At 37.3% G+C, this 16,737-nt stretch overlaps 1 pseudogene; it reads right to left on the bottom strand.

Annotated features, from left to right (window-relative positions):
• Positions 1-8,577: 8,577 nt before the first annotated feature.
• Positions 8,578-14,550, bottom strand: LOC149197195 (ubiquitin-conjugating enzyme E2 22-like; annotated as a pseudogene).
• Positions 14,551-16,737: the final 2,187 nt, after the last annotated feature.

Genomic DNA, 16,737 nt, shown 5'->3' with positions numbered 1-16,737 from the left:
TGAATGTAATTCAGGAGTCTGCAAAAAGGCTAACTTCCTCAGATCATATCTGCGCGAAAAGCTTTGAAATTCAGACCCAATGTTCAGAGCCAATTCTTCTCAAATGGGTTTTTTTGCGACTTCTGAAACATCACAGAAAAAAGTTATAGCGAAAATGCCACGATGACCTGTTTGGAGCAGCGAAACCCTAGAATCCAAAGCTTTGATACCAAATGTTATGAAACCAGCTCACAAAAAGATAGAAAAGAGAGATCCACGCCTTAGAATTCAGCCTATTCGAGGGGGAAACCTCCTTTACATTACATAAATGAACAATTCTTGGATGATACAAATGACAAAACCTCCTTTCTATATATAGGAGTCTAATTTCACAATATAATCGAGCCGACCTAACAATAATAATATAAAGCCACAAAAATAACAATAGAGGGATTCTATGGGGCACAGAAATAACAATATGGGGGTAATATGGGCACAACAATATAAATAAGGGGTATAACTACAATAGTAATGGGGTAATCACTAATATTATAGGGACCCAACATATATATATATATATATATATATATATATATATAATATATATATATATATAAGTGTTCAAGTTTCAACATCCAAGATGAAAAGTGCATTTAAAGTGAATAAATTTTTTTTAACTCTTTTCTAATTTGTACCATATTGTTTCATTATGTAGTGTCTTCATGTGCTTGCATCTAATACATGTCATGTGTCAAAGTCAAACATTATAAGAACTTAAAGTCTATTAGAGTATTTGGTTGGCATGAAATCTTATTAGTTTTGCAAATGGATTTATTTCAATTTTTTACATATATATTTACATATTCATACTATATGAATAAAATTCATTATTAGAAATGGGAAAAAGAGTGAAGGTATATTTGATCACTTCTTTTGATTGTGTTTACATGGAATTCAATACTTTGGTTGATAAATTATATAAAAAAAAGGACTCTGAATTTTAGGACTTCACGCTAGATTATCCTACTTGAGTTTAGAAATGGTTTTCTTGTCAAGATTCTTTCTAAGTCAACATTTTTTTCTTGGATTAGTTTATATGTATCATATATAATAGTTTTGTATTATATGTAATAGTTTAGTAAAAAAAAAGTAGATTAGTTTACATGTAATATATGTAATATGTAGAGTCATCAATTATGTGCCCCCCAACTGCAGGTCATTAGAGTGTGGGGGAATCTATTATACATGATTGGGCTAATGATAGATCTAGTAGCCCAACCACAGTGCATGTTCCACTTGTAGATCCTTCATCCGACACTAGTTAGAGTGTCAAAGGCAGTGTTTCTATCTCTGTTGATGATCATATTACAGATATTGGACCATCTTCACCTACTACTCGTGAATTTTAAATCCTCTTTAAACTTTATGTGTTTATATCTTGAAATTGTCTTTAATTTTTAAATCACCTTCAATAGGTGTGTTTGAATTAATGTATATGTTATTATGCTTCTAATTTTTTATATGTATGTTAAATTATGTTTATGATTTGCAGACCCTCAGTGGGTTGAAACTAAGGATCACAATGTAGTGTCGATCCCTCTGTGGAAAGATGCTACAACTAGTACCACATTGGAGGATGTTAAGGCCCAACATACATGGGTCACGCGGAAGTTGGCTAAAATCTCTGTTAATTCACCTACTAGGCCTAATTTATCTTTGATGTTGGATAACATCGATAGGTTGATCAAGACATATGGGAGTGCGGGCCCTCAGAGCCTCTTGCTACATTTCATATAGAAGATTACAAGCACAAGGGCTTCAACCAATGAACCTCTGACATAGCATGTGCATTCATGGCATATTAAACAATACACTTTATTTAACGCCCTACTAATATAAATCACTTTATTTAACCCCCTACCAATATAAATCCAATACACCTTCCCAATTTAAAAAACCTCTATTTTCACTAGATATTCTATGTATCCATTATTTTATTAACACTTTTTATACCCTTTTATATTTGTATCCTTGGTATAGTGACATGATGCCTCTCTTATGACCCCACATGCATTCTACAAAGCACCTTTCTTCTTTTGATATTCATTGTAAATGCATATTAGTTCTCCCACAATGAAATTACTTAACCCACACTCAGGCACAACTCATTATGATTTGTGGCATTTAATGGTCTAAGGCACACAAAGATCAACCATATTTTAGGAATATTTATTATGTGCATGTATATAAAATAACATATAAATTGATCTATATGATGATGTGTTGAGGGTGCTAGACCTGCCAACATTCAGGGGAACTCCCCGATATGAAGCCCCAACTAGACCTCACACCATTTGGTGTAGGATTCATATCCGATATGACGGCCCGATTTCCATTATCTTAAAGATATGCCTTATCTCTTGCTTGTCAGCACATGAGGGTGGTTTACTTAGTCTTCAAACAATGAGGTTCGTGTGTCTGGTGAGTGCTTAGTGTCGCTTGTGGAAAAGTTCTTTCACTGTAGAGGGAGAGGGTGAGACTGAGTCTTAAGTTGAAAGGGAATAGTCCCAACTCTATTAGAGGCACACAACACAACAGGACATGTGCAACTTCCAGCAAAGTAGTCCACACACATGTGGCAATCACAAACACAAAGTGAACAAATATCGCGTGCAACACCCAATGAATAGTCCACACAAGTGCGATGGCCATTATAACAAGTTTACAAGAATCAATTTGTCGAGTGTCCAATAGAATAGTCCACACAAGAAAGACAACATTAACCACTGATATAACACATTTCCAATAGAATATGCGCTAAAAAAACTGAAATAGTTCAACTATCTTAATATAGGTTAAAGCAACATGCATTACAAGCGTCCAAAGAATAGTCATAAAAACGAATACAATACATGTGTGAAAACGTGTTGACCTGTTAACAGCCTTCTAAATTAAGAGAAAGTTCCAAGACACACTCATACACAATACATCACTAACCCCGATAGTAGGGCATTGGAGCCATTGCTCGCTCCTTAAAGAAAATATTATAGTCTCTCAAGGCTATGTGGGAAGAGCCAAGGTGAAAAGTCCTTTTCATGTACAAATGAGGGGTATATATAGCCAAGGGTGAAACTGACCCTTGTGACTGTTTCAATTCCCTCATGACTGTTCGACTTACATGACTCTTTGACTTCATCCATGGGTCTCTTGGACTAACATGTTACATTACATTGATTACACATATGACCCAAAGTAGTGATGTGGCCGAGGCGACTCATGACATAACCCGACATGACACTACAGGTATGCACATGTTGGTTGTGTTGTTCATGTTGAGATGTTGCGCTGCTAAGTGATGAGTGTGCCCATGGTGTACTATAGATTCACCTCCACATGGCAGAGTGCACAGAGTCTTCAATGGTCTTGGTGTTTGCTTTATAGCATGTGCACATTGTGTCTCCTTCGCTTGCTACTTGGTATGCTTCGTGTGTTTGTCCAACCATGAGCAAGTATTCTAGCATATGCTCCTTGTTGATCCCATTTGTTGTCGTTCCATGTCTCATCCATGTACCTATTTCTTCAATCAATCATGATGAGATGACATCAAATCCAAAAATCCCCTAGTCTACCATGATGCATTGTCTTTCGTTTCCGGGTGCAGGTGACTGGGAGATAGGAAAAGGCTCTGAAACAACGCAGAGCACATGTCAGGCTAGGATGCGAGGCTCCAGGACACTGTCAAGAAAAATTGCGTAGAGGTCACTAGGAGGCTGGGATGAGAAGTCCGGAATAGTAGTGACAATCTATGGGATTTGGCTCAACTGGGAGGTAGAACTGCACAATTTATACCAAGAAGGCAATGCGAGCAGTAGAGGACACTAGCAGTGAAAACTGCATAGATTTTCAACGGAATCTGGGAGAAAGCTTTGGGAGCTTGCTGGCCAAAACTGCGCAGAACTAGGAGGCATTCATGCTAAACATGTCTCTGCATTTTTCAGGCTGAGTGGGGTTTCGGGCAGCTAGTGGATAGTCAATGAAAACTACACAATTTTTAGGAAAAGCAGTAGGCTGGTTGGTAGGGGGACTAACTAATAGAACTCTTTAATTTTTGTGAGGAGTGGAGCCCAGAGTCACTGCGTGATCGAACTCTCTGGTTGACCAGTAGGAGGCTTAATGAATTGTCTTATGGGAAGCGCAGATTAAAATGGATTGTTGGGCAACTTCTACATTGTTCTAGGTGACATTTAGCTAGGTCGATTCAAGGATTGCGCATTGAAAACTTCCTAGAAGGAAGCCTCAAACTTTGTGCAATTCTAGGAAGAAATACATGGTCACTGAGGGCTATGACTGCGTAGTGCGTCTTAGCGGACGTGCGACTAATGGTGGGTGCTTCAGTTGATAGATCTTTAGAAAAATGGTTAAGTGTGTGAGCAATTGAGCTTGTGTATGCATGACCTTGCGAACACACACTCAACATGACTTTAATACAAGAAGTCTTGAACCAACAAGACAACATATGCTGAATGTGATTGATTGTGGGATTGTCTAATGGTGAAAGCGACAAGTGCGAGACTTCGAATAGACCTTTGGATGACCATGACGAAACTTGTGTTACAGTGCTTACAACATCATGTGTGAGTGCAATAGATGTTTACATAGCAAACACAACTCAAACACAAACCCTCAACATCACCCAAACAAGGTCGCCAACATGACATAGCAATCAACATGCTAAATACGATAGTTGGTCAAACAAGCAAAAACGAAACAAGACATGTAGAGGAAACACATGAAATAACTTGTTTTGTTTGTGTACATGCATGTTACTGAGGATAGGATGATATGAAAATGACAAGCAGTCCTGCTAACTCAACTAAGAGGTGTGCTTCAAAAGGTATTCACTACTTACCATAATTACCCTCGAGATGATCATGCATCCTACAAAGTTTGCACGCGGTCCTGATCTTTTTCCATTACATGGTCTCTTGGTCCTTCTCTTCAACTCCTTGGGAGTGATCTCAACATGTCACATTTTTCTGAGATCAAAGCGGTTTTAGTAGGAAGTGATTGATGTCAGAATGAGGACCTGGGAGACGCATCTGAGCAGTATCTGCATGCAAGACCGATAGGACAACTTAGATAACACTACATAGTTTTGAGGCACAAGACAATGCTACGGGGTAGGGGTCCTAGGAGGACTGTTCTGCACATTTCTGGATGGTAGTGTTGGCTACCTAACTGCTCTGTGCATTTCTGGAGAGCAGTGTTGGTTGGGGTCTCTATGCACTATGGGGTTTCAACAGGCAAGGGAGAAGCTTGGTGGTTGCAGAAGAAAAGAGCACAATTCTAAGAGGTTGTATGAGGCTGAGCTTCTTGGGAAATTGGCTAAGTGTGAGATCAGTGAAACATATGTAAAAATCAATGGGGCCCTGGGAGACGCATCTGAGCAGTATCTGCATGAAAGACCGATAGGACAACTTAGACAACACTACACAGTTTTGAGGCACAGGACAATGCTATGGGGTGGGGATCCCAGGAGGACTGTTCTACACATTTCTGGATGGCAGTGTTGGCTACCTAACTGCTTTGCGCATTTCTGGAGACCAGTGTTGGTTGGGGTTTCTATGCACTATGGGGTTTCAATAGGCAAGGGAGAAGCTTGATGGTTGCAAAAGAAAAGAGCAAAATTATAAGAGGCTGTATGAGGCTGAGCTTCTTGGGAAATTGGCTAAGTGTGAGATCAATGAAACATATGTAAAAATTAATAAGACTTGACCATGATCACACACAAACACTTAGTGATGCAACATAGACCAACCAGAATGTATAAAGCATACTCTGCTTGATGCAATAACCTTCGTGACAAGATTGTGTGAAGTAAGTGTGAAACATGTCTATGTGATTATAACAACTCATGTACACATGCTCTCCCTTGAAGCAAAACAACATTCCCTTTGCATGACAAACAACAATCCCTATGCCCAAAGATGACACATGCTACATAAAGATGAGAACATGAACAACTCCTAAGATCAAGGAAGGGAACCTTGAGATCATCAGCTTACCAACAAGGGACCAAGGATGATCGATCGTGGGATCCAAGTTAGGCTCTGAAATTTTCATGCGAGAAAAATTTTTGGACGTTGGTTGTAGCCACTACAACATGATGAAAAATCAATGGATGAATATTTATGAATAGGTTTGCACCAAATAAGGTGTTCAATCATAATTCTAGACCCTCTACAGAAAATACCACTATCTACAACCAAGGTTGGGGCCCAAAATCTCAAATCAAGGGTGCAATACCAACCTAGAAATGCTTAGAAGAAGAGGATGGACAAGTCCCAACACATGCGCTCTTAAAGGAATAGCACAAAAGCATGAAATCACCTTTTGATTCATTGTCATCTCACCAATGAGCTACTCAAAGACTATGTAAAATGCAACAATGGATTGGAGATAAGAAAAAGGCATTAAATGAATGGATTACAACTAGGACATAAGACAAAATTTTGGTTGTAGAGGTGATATGCTCCATTTGGCTAGCTCAAAACAATGGTGTACTCCATAATAAACCTCCAAAATTCTACAATATTTTCTACATGTTGAAGGCAAACATTATCTTTTCATGCACCTCACTAAAGACAAGGCTTCCTTGCACTATCACCTTTGAAATACAATTCTAAAATTTCTAGAGGATATTTTGATGGTGCCTCAAGGGAACACGAGACTCAACAACACTAGAGAATGACTCTTAATACCCTCTAGTGAGACATTATCTTTCAAACATAGACTTGGAAGTGCCACCAACAATAGAGCATAGCTCATTAAAGTGTGCACACTTCTTGATATTTCTTGGTAGATATGGGCACTCACAAGTGGTTCTAGGTTAGATTTCGGGTGACTCCACATTTATTGATATTTTCCATCAAGCAAGAGTAAGAACTGCATGCGATATTTTTTCCAAATTCCATCCTAATCTCTTACTCATATATACAAGGAGCTTAATAATGAAGCATAATAGGTATAATTTCATGTTGTGATAGTTCCACTAGGTTACATATTGAGAGCACATAGGAGGGTTTATCCATTCCATGTACCATAGTCCTAATTTGACTCTACGAATAGAAGTGAAGCTGTATATTTGAGCATCCCCTCCCAAATACATGTAACACCATGGTCTCTTGTTGACTATTTCAGCATAAGGGGTGTTCTTTCCACTAAATAAACATCCTTTAGCAAAAATATGGATGAAATACTTCATGTAATGTACATCTACTATGATAAAAACTTTGGAAAATATGGGACCAATGAAAAGTTACTATTTTACACTCATATAGGCTAAAAAACCATATGTAGGTACTCCCTCTATAAATAAGATGATTAGGTTGTTTTCTTTGGGAAACAAGAGCCACGTGGTGGCAATGTCACTGTGCTTGTTTTTCTTTACATGTGTTTTTTTAGCATTGTGCATGGAGATCCAACAAGAGCCACGTGGTGGAAATGCCACTACTTTTTTGTATAAATGTATTTTTTGCATGTAAGTTTGTGACATACAAAAAGTTGTTCTAGATTTTTAATATGAAAGGGGAGAAATTGCATGCATAACCATCAACCTATATTTAACTTTGGAGACCCAAAACAAATTGCAAAAATTGTGATGTACAGTCAAGAATACATGCGATCCTATATGTCATGCAGTGTTATGCTCAAATATATAGCCAAAACCTGAACAACTAGAGTAATAAGCATTGGCTCTGGTTCTTAATGAATCGAATAAGGTGAAAAAAATAACAACAGATAAAATTGATTGCGAATTCGATGGAGAAAATACTTTTGAATCTGAGAACAACCCACTTTTGATATCAAGTTTAAACATCTTGGTCTAAGTAGTGATTCTATTTTATAATTGGAGCAGGTTCTAAGACCAAGCCTTTCCATCCTCTTAATACACATCATATCCACAAAAATGAAAAATAGGCATTATTCAACTAAAAAATAGTTATTTTGAAAGAACTAAATTTCAACATTGCTAAAGAAACTCAATATTTCAGGTTGATTCAATGTTTCCATTATGGGCATCATTGTTTGGAGTAACAACTTAGCACCAACAAAACTACTATTTTGAAAACTGCATACAATCATTGAAAATTACATACCAAACTAGATTTACATGGACGAAATCTCATAAAAGAACACAAAAATACAAAATTATTTAAGGGGGCACCAAAAATAATAAATATAGATACCAACCAATAAACTTGTAGCAATTTCCATTAACTATATCTCAGGTACCCAATTTTTGGCTCCCAAAAATTCTGAGACCAAACCTTTCCAGCTTCTAAATACATGATACCCAATTTGGCCTCAAAGGATCAATGCATTTTAATTTCATAAAATCAATTAGATCATATTTGTAACAGGACCAGTTAAAAGACTCAAATAATTGATAAGAAGGGCTAAAGTTGTATGATATTTTAAGACTTTTCGTCCTTGCATCAAGCTTTTTCTTATCAATGTGCACTCTGGTAGAAGCTAGATCCTTATTCTTATGAATTGTTGATGCACCAACTCCTGTAGCTTACGTTGAAGTGACATTTATTCTTGGATCTTGAATATTATTCTCCTATTTGTTGTGCATCGTAGAAGTGGGGTATGAGACATCACAAGGGTATTTTTTGGGCCTTCATTTAAAGCAATAGACTCTGAAATTGCCACTTTACTCTTCAATTTTGGCTTCAAAGCATGAATGCTTGTATAGGGCATGAAAAATACACCCATATAAATATAATTTTTTTGTAACATAAGCACATCATACCTATTGGAAACAGATATTTGGAAATAATAGAAATAAATCAGGCTGTATAATTAACTCTGCACACAAGTTTGTTTGCATTTTTTATGATACCCTTTTTAGAAGAGTTGACTAGATCCAGAGCATGTATCAACAATTCACATATTACATATTAATAATATTACTATTGAAATATGAATATCCGCGTAGGCAATTACCAAGGGCACCCTCACATAAGAAGACCCACGTAGACGATTACCAAAGGCAGACTCGCATAAGAAGATCCAGGTAGACAACTACCAAAGGCATATGTGCAAAGACAGGTGTAGGTGTGTGGATCTAGACCCATTAAGAACCTCTCACACTATTATTTTTCTTATTGATAAAGCAAAATTTGTCACAAGGAAGACAGGTGAATGAGGCTAGGAGATAGAAAATCCAATTATCAATCCTAAACTACAAGCTATGGGATACAAGTGAAAATAAGAAAGAAGACCCTAAGAAAGGGTGACCTGTTATCACTCAGGTTGTCCCTGAAGGTTAAGAAAGGTATATGGCCGAGGTAACCACAAACCAACTTTAGACTGCAGGTTCTAGCCAACCTGCAATCAGAGAGGGCTCTCTCTTTTAGATTTAGCTTTGTTTGAAAGGATTTTAGGCTAGGTCTCGGGTCCAGAGGGTTTTTTGTTTTGTTTTGGTGGGAAAATTGACACTTTCAGGTAGAGAGGCAGAGTATAGTCTGAATGTTTCAAACCATTGGGCGTGGAGTCAAGGAGGGGAACTGCTGATGCGTTTCCTTAATAACAGTGAGGGAACATGGAGCAAGATAGCTGAGCTCGAAGCAATTTTCAAGTCTAAAGGGTGAAATGAATGCTAAAGAAAGAGAGGCAGTTAAGAATCTCTCCAACAGATTAGCAGAGAAAGTAACAGGGCGCTACCTAGGGGCAGTTAAGAATCCCTAGATAATTGGCCAACACAGGTGAATTGGGTTAAACATGAGCCAGAAGGAATTCAATATTCATAACCAATTCATTCAGAGGAAAACATCAAGAAACAACAGAAATTGAGCATAGAGAGTATTTAAACTAATTCTAGGCTATTATTTTTTCCTGCTATCTAGATAATGGAAAACACATATACAGAGATAAGAGGCACTTATTGCTTCAGGCTGCAGCACAAGGATTCCATCTTCAGTCTCCAAATAATTTATCAACAACAGACAGTTCGCTCTCCAAGCTTTCGACAATCTTTGATTACAGAAAAATTCAGGTATACACAGGGAGTCTCTAATGAAGAATTCTCAATTTACCAACCCTTAAAACTATACAGAGGGTGGTATATATAGGGAAAAACTTTCTATCTACTGCTTTTATTACATATTGACCTAATCAGGTCATAAAAAATAATTTATTGACCTACTCCTATCTGAAATAAATGCATGAACATTCTCAGGCTGCGCTGGGGGTGGCCGTAAAAAGAAAATGAATAAATGATGTAGTCCTGGGTACCTTGGTGCAATGTCTTCTGAAATAAATATGCATGGGTTTCTGCTTCCTTGTTGTCCTAGTGCTTTGAATGCCTTAATGGTGATTTGAAGGCAAGGATGGGCTTATGCTTATTGATTTGACTTTCTAGGGGCTTCATCAATGTTCAGGTGCTTCGAGCCCCTAAACAAATCTTTGCTGATACTCTTTGGCGTCTTTTCTTCCATTGATACTCTTTGACAAAATCTGGACTGCTGATCTGGTGTGCTGTGGGTCTAATCACCAGTAAATGGCCGCTGTTCGGCCTCTGTATCATCTGGAATTGTCTTCTGCTCCTTTTGGTATGCTCTGTGAAGAAAACGGGTCATTTTTGTGCCTTTTCGAGCTTCCTGGGGCCGCACGATGAGAAGATTCCCTAAAGATTCCCTGAAGATTCTCAATTTCGGCCTAAAAATCCTGCAATGAGCGATTTTCGCGCAAATCGCTCATCAAAAACTGCCTCATAATTGGATTCCGGGGCTTCGAAGTGCGACTTTCGCGCCTCTCCGCCCAAAAAGTGCTGATGACATCAGCATGACGTCAGCATGATGTGAAATTGCATGGCGAGTGACGTCAGCATGATGTCAGCAGGGCGACGTGGCGGGATGATGTCAGCATGATGTCATCACGTACGGACGATGACGTGGCAGGTACGGTGGCAGGGACACGTGGCAGTGACGTGGCAAGAGGCCACGCAGGCAGGTGACACATCGGGTGACTGGACAAAAGGGTGACATAAGCAGGGACTGTGAAGGGGTGACGTGGGGTGAGACGTCATGGGTGGTAAGCGGTTTTGTTGCGCACCACTTTTTGGGGATGGTGGTTTCGTGAGGGGGTCCTCCGCCACACCCCAGAGCTTGACACGTGGCGGGAGTACGGCGGGAATACCGCCCATCTCCCGGACGCTAAAGCCCGGGCGTGTTGCATATAGAAAAGCCCGCCCACCGTAGATCTGTGGCGGGCCAGATCTAACGGCTGGCGGTAGATGGGTAGCGACGGCGGGTTAGTGGGTGGGGATATTCGCGGGAATATTCCCTTTTTAATATATCGCGGCGGTGGGTTTAAACATAGGGAATGGCGGGATTTGCGTGTTGTATGAATATTATGAGCGCGGGTTGGCATATTTACACTTGGTTTTTAGGGATAGGGGCGAAATATGGGTTTTTTCCAAGCGGGGTTAGTGTTTTATGCACAGAACTTGGGCAAAAGGTGCAAAAATGGGTTTTTTGAAGGTTTTTGAGGGTTTTAGAGCTAGGGAAGCAGTTACTAGCTGACCTGATGTCAAACTAGCTCCTTAATGACTCGGATGGGCTAAAGACAGCCCCAGATGGACTGTGATTTCCCGGACTTTTAGGAAATATGGCTATATTACCAGGGAGGGGTATTTACATAGGGGATTTTTATATACATGATTTTAATAGGGGAGGGGAAAATTGTTAGGGAGTTATATAATTAAGTTAATAGTTAATATGGAGATGAAAAGAGGGCGCTAAGGTATGAGACCTTAGGCTATTTTGGGAAAAGAAGGCTCACAGATGATGAGTGAGAAGTCCTTGAGTGAAGCAGATCCTCACCAAGGCAAATGTCATGGAAATGATGAAACTGAGAGGCTCAAGCAGATCTTGACCTGTTGGGGGATGTTAGTAAGTGACTTGGGGGAAATGAGAAGAAGGGGAGGTTAGTGAATTCCAGCTTGAGTACCTCCTTTGAATGCAAAACTGCCTGATAACTATGATCTGAAAGGATAAGACATTGTGAGATACAAAATTGATCATCAATTATCATCCTGCCACCAAACAGCTACCTACCCAGCCTACTATCCTAACATTTTTTCTTCTTTTTGTTTTGGGTGCACTTAGACTTGCAGACCCATATTCACAATTTTTCTTTTGAATTCTCCTATCTAGATCTGCACTTATTTCTGCCAGGGCCCAGATTAAATAGTTGGGTCCCTTTGATTCTCTACCTATCTAGAAATCTGCCAAGCTTAGACTGTTTGGACAGATATCATTCTTTATATTCTACAACAGGAAATTGAAACCTAGGGAGACCAGGATTAGACGTTTTGGACCTCCCTTTGAGAAATTCTTCAAAATTGGAACAACTCATCAAAATGGAATGCAGCAGTGCCATTTGGATCATCACACTTCATGGTTTCTTCTTTTGTCTCTTCTAGAAATATGAAACACTGCAGCTTGCAAAGTATGACATATTTGGCATGTAAAAATGTCAATGATACCCTGTTGCAACAGGAGGCTAACATGACCCATGAGCGTTAACCCTACAAAAGGGAGATGCTCTACTCAAAATTAGATAGTGTAGGAAGATGTACACATAGATGTAGAGAGAATACAACAAGTGAAGAACTTGATAAATCTAATGTGTAGACAAAACTTAAAATAATGAAATTAAAGGAAAATGTGAAGAAGTTTTGGACCCTGCTCACTAGGGGAAATGTTAGTAGAAACTATACTTAAAGCATGGTCAACTTTACATGGGGAAATGTCCAGAATTATGTCAATAACTACAAAATTGAGATTTGAAGATCAATACTCATTTCCTATGACAAGGGTATGTTCAACATTTCAGTTATTTACCAGTACCCCAATCACTTTGTTAATATTGAATTTAATATCCTCATACTCTTTTCTCAAAGGATGAAGAGAAATATTAGGGCTAACCATATATACCCCAAAATTATATGAATAAAATATAGGCATGTAAATACTTTCCAGATATAAATGAAAAAGTATAACATACCTGGCATGCTTTGCATATGCTTCATAGTGTTCGATGTTCATCTTCCCAGTTTGTTCATTCAAATAAAACTCGAGGAATGGTTCTACAAGTAGGAATCTTATGACCTACAATAATAATCTAAAGTTTAGAAAGGGAAATAAATTACTATTTTTTATGGAAAAAATCGTGTACTCCAATCCTGATAACTAAGATCTAAGATTGCATAAACACTGCATGAATGTCCATGTCAGTTTATTGCTGCAAAGTTAATAAAAAGAGGAGTTTAGACAATAATACAAGACGTGTTAACTATGCAACAAACGACAATAAAAAAATATTTCAACCAAGTTTCTTCTTCTCCACATGAAGTCCAATTAATTCCCACTATGTAGTGCGCACAGATCACGTCAAATGTAACATTTTGAATACATGTTTAAAATTCACTTCTAAATCCTAGAACAACAAGTAGTTCATCCCTAATTTTCTTGGTCATAAATTATAGAAAGTTAAATGTGACCACTAAAAATTGATCCACAAGTTGAGCAAAATCCATTGAGTTATGTGCTCATGTGCAACATCAGTTTTCAAATATCACTTAAGCAGTATGAAACAAGTGTAAATCTTGTAGCTCATGTTGTATCAAAGCAATTAAACCACTACATGCCATTCAAGCAGATTATGTGTATCTTCAGTTTCCAAATATCTTTTAAGAAAAAAATATGCAACAAGCACAATTGTGTCCAGCCAAATGTAACACACTACAATTCTTAACAAACATTATGATAAATAAGCTAAATTGATAAGTGGATGAACACATACAAGAAGAATGTGTCACAGTCCAAGGGTTGGATTCCAATCCTTCTTCAGAGTATTGACACATATCTCTCCATTGCTTGCAATATTAGGGTGGAAGATTTTTGTGAAAAAATACCCTACAGTCCAAGCCAATCATTACTATTGAAAGACACCAAAGTTTATTTCTCATTTTTTATAAGTCATGCATCCCCCTTATATACTTGATGATTTTGATAAGAAGTAAGTAGAAAAACAAAAGAATTTCCTATAGGAAACTAAACATCTAAATCAAACACAATATCCATTTAAGAGAATGTAAATTGGATGAAGCATCATTATAAGGATGAGCAACTACCTCTGGGAGGAGAGTTTGTAGAATCACGAGTTAGAACGAGTTTCATTCAAGAAACACCAATTTCATGTGGAGTGTTAGCTACAGGAAAAAGCATCAATAAATGCAAATATAGCTCATGTTCCAAAAATATAGTAATAACCATGCAAAAAAACGAATTTAGATGCTTCAGTAAATGCAATATGAAAACGTTATCCCTTTCTCAAGCATAGAACATCCAAAATATGTTACATTTTTCTAAATTATTCTTTTAGAATGTACATGGTCCTCCAATGTCTGCAACTATGCTTGAAAGAGTTGTCATCATTCACCACCACTTTTATACCCCCATGAGGTGATTCATAAAGACTCTTCAGTTCCTTTGCAATTTAATTTATCACCAATTACATATTAAATCAATTACAACAATTCTTTCTTAACTTTAAGGTTTCAACATTAAATATTCTTCACTAAAGAATATGGAACCAGGAAGCACTAAGAGAAACAAACAATGCAATGAAATGCAAATCGATTATAATAAAATAATTTTCCACCATGAAAGTAGAAGGAATAGTTTACTTCCCATGAAATCAGAAGAAAAACAGTTTATTACAACACATATAATGCTTGTCGAAATTTCTGAAAACCCCAAAATTGGTTGTCCACATATTTGTTTATCCTTTTTACAACAAAAGTACTCTTCTGAGGTTTCCTCTGTCTTCAGTTGTCTATACCAGTAGATGATAAAAAATTGTCCAAAACTATATCAGCATTCACATACATGATCTCTTTCAAGCGTTTGATATTCCAAAGACACTTGATTTTTGACAGAAGGGAATATCTGCAATTTTCAGAATCCATGGGAGAAACTCATGCAAAAGATCCCCCCAAATAATGACAATCAAATAGTCATATAGTTAACTCATTTCTCCTTCGTTGTTCTATTTTGTTAGCAGAACCATGACTTAAAGCCAACATAATCAGGAAAACCTAAACTACCAGTTTTATCATAGGGTTAGTTTCAATGACACACGGTCACAGGGCTTTGCATTATCTTTTCAAGGAATGAATATATAAAATTTGAACTCATGTGTACATATTAACAATGTGGGTGCAAGGAATAGTTTTCGAGCTTGTGACCACCCATATAATGCAAATGATGATTCCACAATATTCAAAACCATGACCTTATATAAAACGCCAAAACATAACCAATTAAAATTTAAAAGAAGTACAAGAAGTTGTGCATTCTTCTACTTGTGAGAAATCTAAAGAAAAATAAATTGAATTTATACAAGCACAGGTTGCCTTTCCCAGATTTATCCATGAATATAAATTTACATTTGTGCATACGATTTATTGACAATCCTAGTGATTCACATACTTAAAAAAGCCCAAAATGCAAATTTCACTGCACATATTTACAAATCCCTGAGAGATATGACCCCCAAAATATATTAGGAATGAATCTCTCTTGTAGTCACAACTTCACTAGATCAAATTTCAAACTAAGTAGCAATCCAAAAAAACCCTATCTACTGAGTTGAATGCTTAAAGCCTCAATCAACAAAATTTACCCAATTCCATGACATAAAATCCTGATTCAGCATTTAGCATTCAAAATTCAACATCAGTATTCGTTGGATCTATTTTATCTTGCACTATGATTGATTTTGCTGCTTCCACGCGCTCAATAACTGTAAAGCTCACCCAAAAAGAACCCCACTATCGAGAGGGTGAATCTTTTAATCGCTTTCATGGACGTTAGAGCCCATTTCAATCCATTAAAGACATTTCCAGGCTTTTTGCATCATTAACCTATAAAATGTTCTGTCAATTGATTAGACATCAAACAATAAACTCCTTTGGCAATGACATCGAAATAGGTCGCCATGTGGATGTGCACCAATCCTTTAGAAATGATTATAGATTGGTTGTTCCATCATCACCAAAAAAATGTTTAGCATAGGATGCAACGTTTGACCTAATAAAGATAAATAGATCACTATTTGTGTACATATGTGGCATAATTGATTGATGAAAAAAATTTGCGTTCTATGGGAAAGGACAAATGAAATATGAAATTGTCAAGTACAAAAAATTAGAAAAGATCCACTGAAACTCAATTAGCATTCTCAGAGAAACATGAAGCAAGCTGAATCATAAAAGACTAACTTTTTTAGAACCCCAAAAAATTTGATCTTAATCTTCTATCTGATCACTAACATCCTTCACACCTTCACCTTTTCCCATACATGCTGCACTTGCATCTTCAAACCTAAGATTTGTTCCCTCTTCCTCAAGCTCTTCCTTAGATACAAATAAGTCATCTAAATATAATGATGCAAAGACATTTGAAAGAATATAATCCATTTTTGCTACGTGCATCAATAGAAGCAATAGAGACTTATATGAAATTTAGGGAACACATTAAAACTATTATCAACAAATAAATATGATTCACTTAAGAATAACATGTCATAACCCAAAAAATTGGGTAATAAAATTAACCAAGTGTAAAGATCCAATAACAAGACAAAAAAACAAAACTTACTGTCTTATGCATATCCCGATAA

This window comes from Pinus tabuliformis, chromosome 2_2, assembly GCF_031772625.1.
Source record: "Pinus tabuliformis cultivar Carrire ecotype Pingquan chromosome 2_2, CPIR1, whole genome shotgun sequence".
Taxonomy (NCBI): domain Eukaryota; kingdom Viridiplantae; phylum Streptophyta; class Pinopsida; order Pinales; family Pinaceae; genus Pinus; species Pinus tabuliformis.
The sequence above is the reverse complement of the archived record's forward strand: the minus strand, read 5'-3'. Positions and strand labels throughout refer to the sequence as shown.